The 6,074-nt window shown below is 49.4% G+C and overlaps 1 protein-coding gene across 1 annotated transcript in view; it reads left to right on the forward strand.

Moving 5' to 3' along the window:
- The first annotated feature begins 5,985 nt into the window (after positions 1 to 5,985).
- The window catches only part of DHX57 (DExH-box helicase 57), a 15,573-nt gene continuing 15,484 nt past the window's right edge, over positions 5,986 to 6,074 (forward strand). The window contains exon 1 of the mRNA XM_005429074.2: positions 5,986 to 6,031. The gene's annotated coding sequence lies outside the window, so the exon portion shown is untranslated. The remainder of the gene's footprint in view (positions 6,032 to 6,074) is intronic.

A 6,074-nucleotide genomic window follows, 5' to 3' on the forward strand; every position in this document is an offset into this window, starting at 1 on the left:
TCTGCGTCAGACCTGTGTTTGGGCCACAGAAATACTGCCTTCAGAATGCTGCTGCACAGTTCTGCTAGCACTTTAGGAGGCACTTGTCCTGCTGTATCTGCTCTCTCTATCCACAGCCTCCCTGACTGGGAGACACAGGAGTGCTGCAAGGCACCTCGGTGTGCAGAGGTGTGGCCTCTGTGGGAACCAGGGACAACAGGGCATGATGCTGTGCCCAAGCCAATCCCGTGGTAAAAAAATTTCTTTTTTTGGTATTAGGTATTCTAGAGAATGACAAGAATGCGAGTTGTTTTTAAAGTAGCTAAATCTCTCTAGAAGTTTTGAGGACAAGGTATTTAAGTGTGTGTCTCTGAGCAAAACAGACTTATAAATTCAACTTCACTAGCAAAGTTGTTAAAACTTTGCTCCCAATTTAAATTAGTCAGCACCATAGAAAATTCCTGAGACTGAGCTGTTGAACTAGGACTAGTGTGCTTGACAGAACTGTTAAGTTCTGTTAGTTTAAAAATTCAGAAACTGTTAGTTTTAAATTTCAGATTGCTTTTGCAATGCTGGGGGAAGAGGAACAAGTAGGAAAGACAAAGACATAGGTAAGAAACATGAACCTCCTCTGTTTTCACTGAAAACAAAGGAAACAGCATTTTGCTGAAAATTAATTGATTTTATTTTTGCATATTTTTGCCTATTCTATTAAGGACATGTTTAAGCACTGTCTGTGTCCTCTGCAGAGCTCAGGAGTGACTCTTTGAAACTGGGACACCGGGGATGCCGCCATCCCCTCCTGCTCCAGGCAAACCAGGAGTTTTGCTATCTGACTGCACTGCAAAGTAGGTTGACCTTGGTTAAGTGGGTCCAGAAAATCTTATCTGTTTTACCAGAGTAGCTGTCTTTGTGTGTCCTCTATCTGCAGCCTGCAATTTCCTGAGTTGCCCCTTGGTTCTTTGTTATGTTAAATAATTGCATTAACATTTGCTACTTCCAGGATTTAGGGCTCACTGCTGTACTTGGTGAATATGTAACATTGCCTCTCTCTCCCTGGTTCTCCTGAATTGCTGAATATAAGAAGCAAAACTAACCAGTCCTTCCTCATCACTGGAACAGAACATGAGCCTTGCCCTTGTTTGCAGAGAAAGTTTGTCCTCTGTTCCCCCCAGCTGTGGGTGGGGAAGCTGTTAAGATTGTCCTCACCAGGGACAGGATTTCAGGGAGCTTGAGCTGGCTGAACAGTGTCTGGCTTGTGCCTAAAGGCTGCAAAAATGGGTTGGAGAATAGGATTGGTATTTGGCCCCAAGACCTTGGATGGGGGCTGCTTGGTGAAACCATGCCTCTGCTGGCAGGGGACAAGTCCTAAACTCACAGCAGAATCAAGGTGAACAGGAGCCCTTGTATGGCTCTTGTTCATCTTCCTGCTCAAATCAAGAGTAATGTCAAACTCCCTCAGGACTCATTCCAGCTCTGGTCTGGACAGTTCCCACACTGGAGTCCTCACAGCCTCTCTGGGCCCTCCAGTACCCTGAAGAAGAATATTTTTCCTTACATCCAGTCAGGGTTTCCCTTAGCTGCAGCTTGTTCCCAGTGCCTTTCACTGTGCACCTCTGGGAAGATTCTGGACTCCATCTTTTGCAGCCCCCTTGAGGAAGTTAAAAGCTGGAGAGGATCCCCCCCCTTCATGTTTTTGTCTCAGTCCTGAGCAAGTTCCTCCCTGTATACACAGACATGATTCCCTGTGCTCATCAGCAGCAAGTGCAAGCCCTCCATGAAGCTCCTCTCCTAAACCACTACCAGGCCTCCACCTGTGGCAAATCCAAGGTTTGTCTGCCATGGCAGCCAGCACAGGGTAGTTCCCTCATCAACAAGATGTTATTGCTCCTCTGCAAGCTCCCCACTGGCCAGGATCAGTACCCAGTCACAGGCAGCCATTGCCAGGCTCCCATTCAAGCCCAGGTCCCCTGCTTTAGGGACAAGAAATGGCAAAGACGTGCTTGTTTCCTCAGAGCTGAGCACTAAAACTCATTTACACTCCTGCAGTTCTCATCTAGTCAGAATAATACCTCCAGAGCAAAGGCCAGAGAATAATTTGAAGGTGTTAAAGCCACCAGATTCCTCCATCATGGCAAAAAGATGTATTTTCCCCTTTTGTTTCTATCTCCCCTCCAGCAGCCAAATCTGCTGGAACCAAAGAGCTTCTGCTGTTTGTGACTGCCATGCTGCTGGCCACTGGTGGCCAGCAAAGAACCCTGCCCTGGTGCCTTGCACGAGCAGCTGGCACTGCAGCCCCTCCTGCCCAGCACAGCAGCCAACCTGTTAACAGAGCCTGGGCCAGCACCCACTTCCCATCAGATCCCTGAGGGAGAAGGGAGGGAGGGAGGGAGGGATGGATGGATGGATGGACAGATGGATGGATGAGGTCCCAGTGAGTTGTGCCCTTGAGGCAGCACAGGGTGGGGTTCCTGCACAAGCCATGCACGGTGCAGAGAGGGGAGGCAGCTCCTGCAGCCTGAACTGCAGCTGTGTGACCGTGCCACCCCTCCCAGCGCTCCCCCCACATGGAATGGCACAGCTGGGGGAGAATCAGCTGTGCAGAGGATCACAGATCAAAAAGACTGAGGGATACACCAAGCTTCAGCATGCAAGCAGGCAGGGTTCAGTAAAGCATCCACAGCTTAGCCTTGGAGCAGAACTGTTACTGTTTGTCTGGCTTCCTGCCTCATTCTGCTTCAAAAAACATGACATGGGTAGCAGTGCAGGAATCCATGTGCACTTTTGCTGCTTCAGTTATTAAGCATCCACAGTTTTCCTAAATAAATGCTTGGGATCTTCCTGGTGACTGTCTCAGTGCTGCTGGCTGAGATTGCTGGCTGTTTTAAATATCCCACTTGGAGAACAACCCCCAGTCCTCTAAAGAGAACAAAAAATCAGTTATTTACTCGCATCACTCTTGCACTTTGTGTCCAACTAACCCTAATGCAGCTGTCATCCAAATAAGTCAATTCAGCATGATACTTCAATTGAGCTTGTAAATGGTGAGAGAAAAAAAAAAAGCCTTTTTAAACTATTTTAGAAACCTCACTATAAATGCAGCCTAACGAGATTGTCCAGCACACTAAGAAGCTAGATCTCCATTCAGAATCTTAGAAGAAATCAGCTGAAAATAACTGTGGGCACTGAAGATGCAAAACACTTTAAATATCATTTTAGGTACTGCACACACAAGATAATTAGTTATGGTTCTAGTTTTATCCATAATATGAAAAATGGCATAATTAACCCCACTCTTCATCCCAAGCCGAGTACATTTTAAACTTACCCCGGGTTAGTTGAAGATCCTTCAGCACTGGTGGTTGCTAGAGTTGGGAATTAGCACTGTGCAAGAAAGGAGAGAGAGAGAGGAGAGCAATAGTGCCTTGACGTTTCCCAGGATGGGACTGTCACATGCTAATCACTGATTTGAAATGCAAGCATAACAAAAGCCTTCTAATTATATAATCCTTGGGTCACATCCTCGTGTGCCCATGCAAAAACCAGGACTGTGCACTTGGAGGAAGGTGATGCAGAATTTCTGACTTTTTAATTAGCACTGCACCGGGCTGGGGACGGAGGGAGGGAGGGAGGGTGAGGAGCCCTGGGCAGTGACGGCAGCGGGGCCATGTGGGGCCATGCACTGCCTGGTGTGGCCGTGCTGCTTTGCCAGGCTCAGAGGACCTTAAGGACCTCTTGTGGCATCCAAAAAAGACAACCTCCAGTTGGGGACAGGGAAACAGGACCAGCCCTTCCCTGCCTGCTGACACCCTGGCTTTCCTAGGGATGCCAGGGCCAAGAAGGCGCAGGGGCCAAGGGCAAGGCTGCCAAAGTAGCCATGGCAGGGGAGCAGCAACACGAACCAGCACTTGAGTATTGTCTGTTTCTTGCTAGATGATGAAAAATTTTCTTTTGAGTAAAAATAAATAAGAGCTTGGAGAGTGGGGAGCAGCAGCCCTCCACACCTGCTCAGTGTCTTCCCTAAGGAGGATCAGCCCTTCACTGGAGGGCTCTTTGCCCCAAAGGGAGCATGTGGAGAATGCAAGAAACCCAAGGGCAGGGCTGGCAGGGCAGTGCTTGGGCCAGTCCACCGAGCTACTCTGAAGCACAAGAACAGGGAGACATAAAGGAGGAGGCACAGTAACAAAAGGCAGACTGATTTCTCCCTGAAAGACAAAGATCTGCTTCAAAGATACCCTCCAGGCAGAAAATGTGAAATGTGAAACTGCACAGCCTAAATCAGTATAATTGCTGTGCAGCTGAGATAAATGTGGAGCCCTAGCAAAGGAGCTGAAAGGACAGGCTCCTAAATTAGCAGAAGATCTCTGGAAGATGCTGCTAACTATGAAGTCAAGGTCTAGGGACAGAGGACACAGTATTTCTTTTCTGGGTTTTGTTATTTGGTTTTTTGGTTGGTTGGTTTTTGGGTTTTTTTTGTTTTTGTTTTTGTTGTTGTTGTTTTTGTTGTTGCTTAGGTTTAGGTTGTTGCTTAGGTTGCTTAGGGGTTTTTTTGTTTGGTTTTTATTTGTTTGTTTGTTTTTGTTTTTTGAGCTGGCTATTTCAGAAGCAAAAAACAAGAAAATTGAACAAAATTGACTGTTCCCCTCAAGCACAAACTCAGGTGTCCTTTTGCAGGCCCCCTCTAGGAAAGGAGAATGGTGTATATATATATAAATATATATGAGAATAGAAGTATTTTCACTTCAGGACAAGAAGGCATCTGAGAGGCAAAACCCCATGAGACCATGCAATGCATTTGTAGAGAGCCACTTCTCCCAGAGCTGACTCTCCATCTCCTGTGGACAGACTGTTCCCAGAGGTGGGTCCATGGAGCACACAAGCCCTGCTGGAGCAGGCACTTTTGGGTGGCACAAAATGTGAGTCAGCAGCGTTGCTATGAACCATTCTCTCCCTTGTGGGGGTGGTGGGGAAGGGGTGCTCTGCCTCTCTGGGGCAGAACAAACCCACATGGACCATCAGAGTGGTGACTGTGGCCACCATCTGCAGAAGGACCCTAAGGAAACAGCCTCATGGCAGGTGTTGTCTCTGGGTTGGGGGCTGAGGTGGTTCTTATACAGCCAAGCCAGTGTGTAAATTTTTTTTTTCCTTTAAACTCCAACCTGATACAGGTTGCCTGGGGGGGTTGTGGAGTCTCCATCCATAGAGTCAAGACCCGACAGGATGTGCTGCAGGGCAGCTGTCATGGGTGACCCTGTGCGTGCAGGGATCTGCAGCGATGCCTTCCCCACCTCAGTGACACAGCTTTGGGGTCTGTTGTCACTTATGTCACCCTCACCCTGAAACTGGTATCACTTTCCTCTCTTTTAGTCCCACACACTGGGTTTTGTAGTGAAGGTTGGAGACGACCTCCGAGTACAGCCATTAACACAACACTGCCAGGCCCACCAACAACCCGTGGCCGTCCCCAAGTGCCGCATCCCAGGGTTAACACTTCCAAGGATGGTGCTTCCCGGGCTGCCCGTCCCAATGCCTGGCCACCCTTTCCATGAATACATTTCCTAACAGACAATCTAAACCTTCCCTGGCACAATTTGAAGCCGTTTCCTCTCCTGTCACTTGTAACCTGGGGGAGGAGGCTGACCCCCAGCTGGCTGCTCCTGTCGGGGAATTGCAGAGAGTGATGAAGACTCCCCGAGCCTCCTTTTCTCCAGGCCGAGCCCCCCCAGCTCCCTCAGGAACCTGTGGCTTGGTGCAGCGAGCACCTACTTTCAAGCACCGTTCTCGTCTTCACTCGGGAATACGAGAGATACTTTAAAAACCAGCATGCCTGCTGAGGAAAAAACAGCCGGTGTCACTGTTCCAGCCGCACACACAGAGATATTCAAACGCACGGCAGCCTAAAGCCACACGCAATTCCCAGCGCCGGGCGCTGCGCAGGGAGCGGGGCGGGGCGGCAGGAACGGGGCGGGCCGGGGCCGGCGGAGGTGCCGTGGCCCGGAAGGGAAACGCCTCGGATCCGGATCGGGGAGTCCGGGAGGTAGCGGGCAGAGAGGTGGGAACGCTGGGAAAAAGGGGGGGGGGGGCGGCCGGGGGGG

Source organism: Geospiza fortis, unplaced genomic scaffold (genome assembly GCF_000277835.1).
Source record: "Geospiza fortis unplaced genomic scaffold, GeoFor_1.0 scaffold99, whole genome shotgun sequence".
NCBI classification, from domain to species: Eukaryota; Metazoa; Chordata; class Aves; order Passeriformes; family Thraupidae; genus Geospiza; species Geospiza fortis.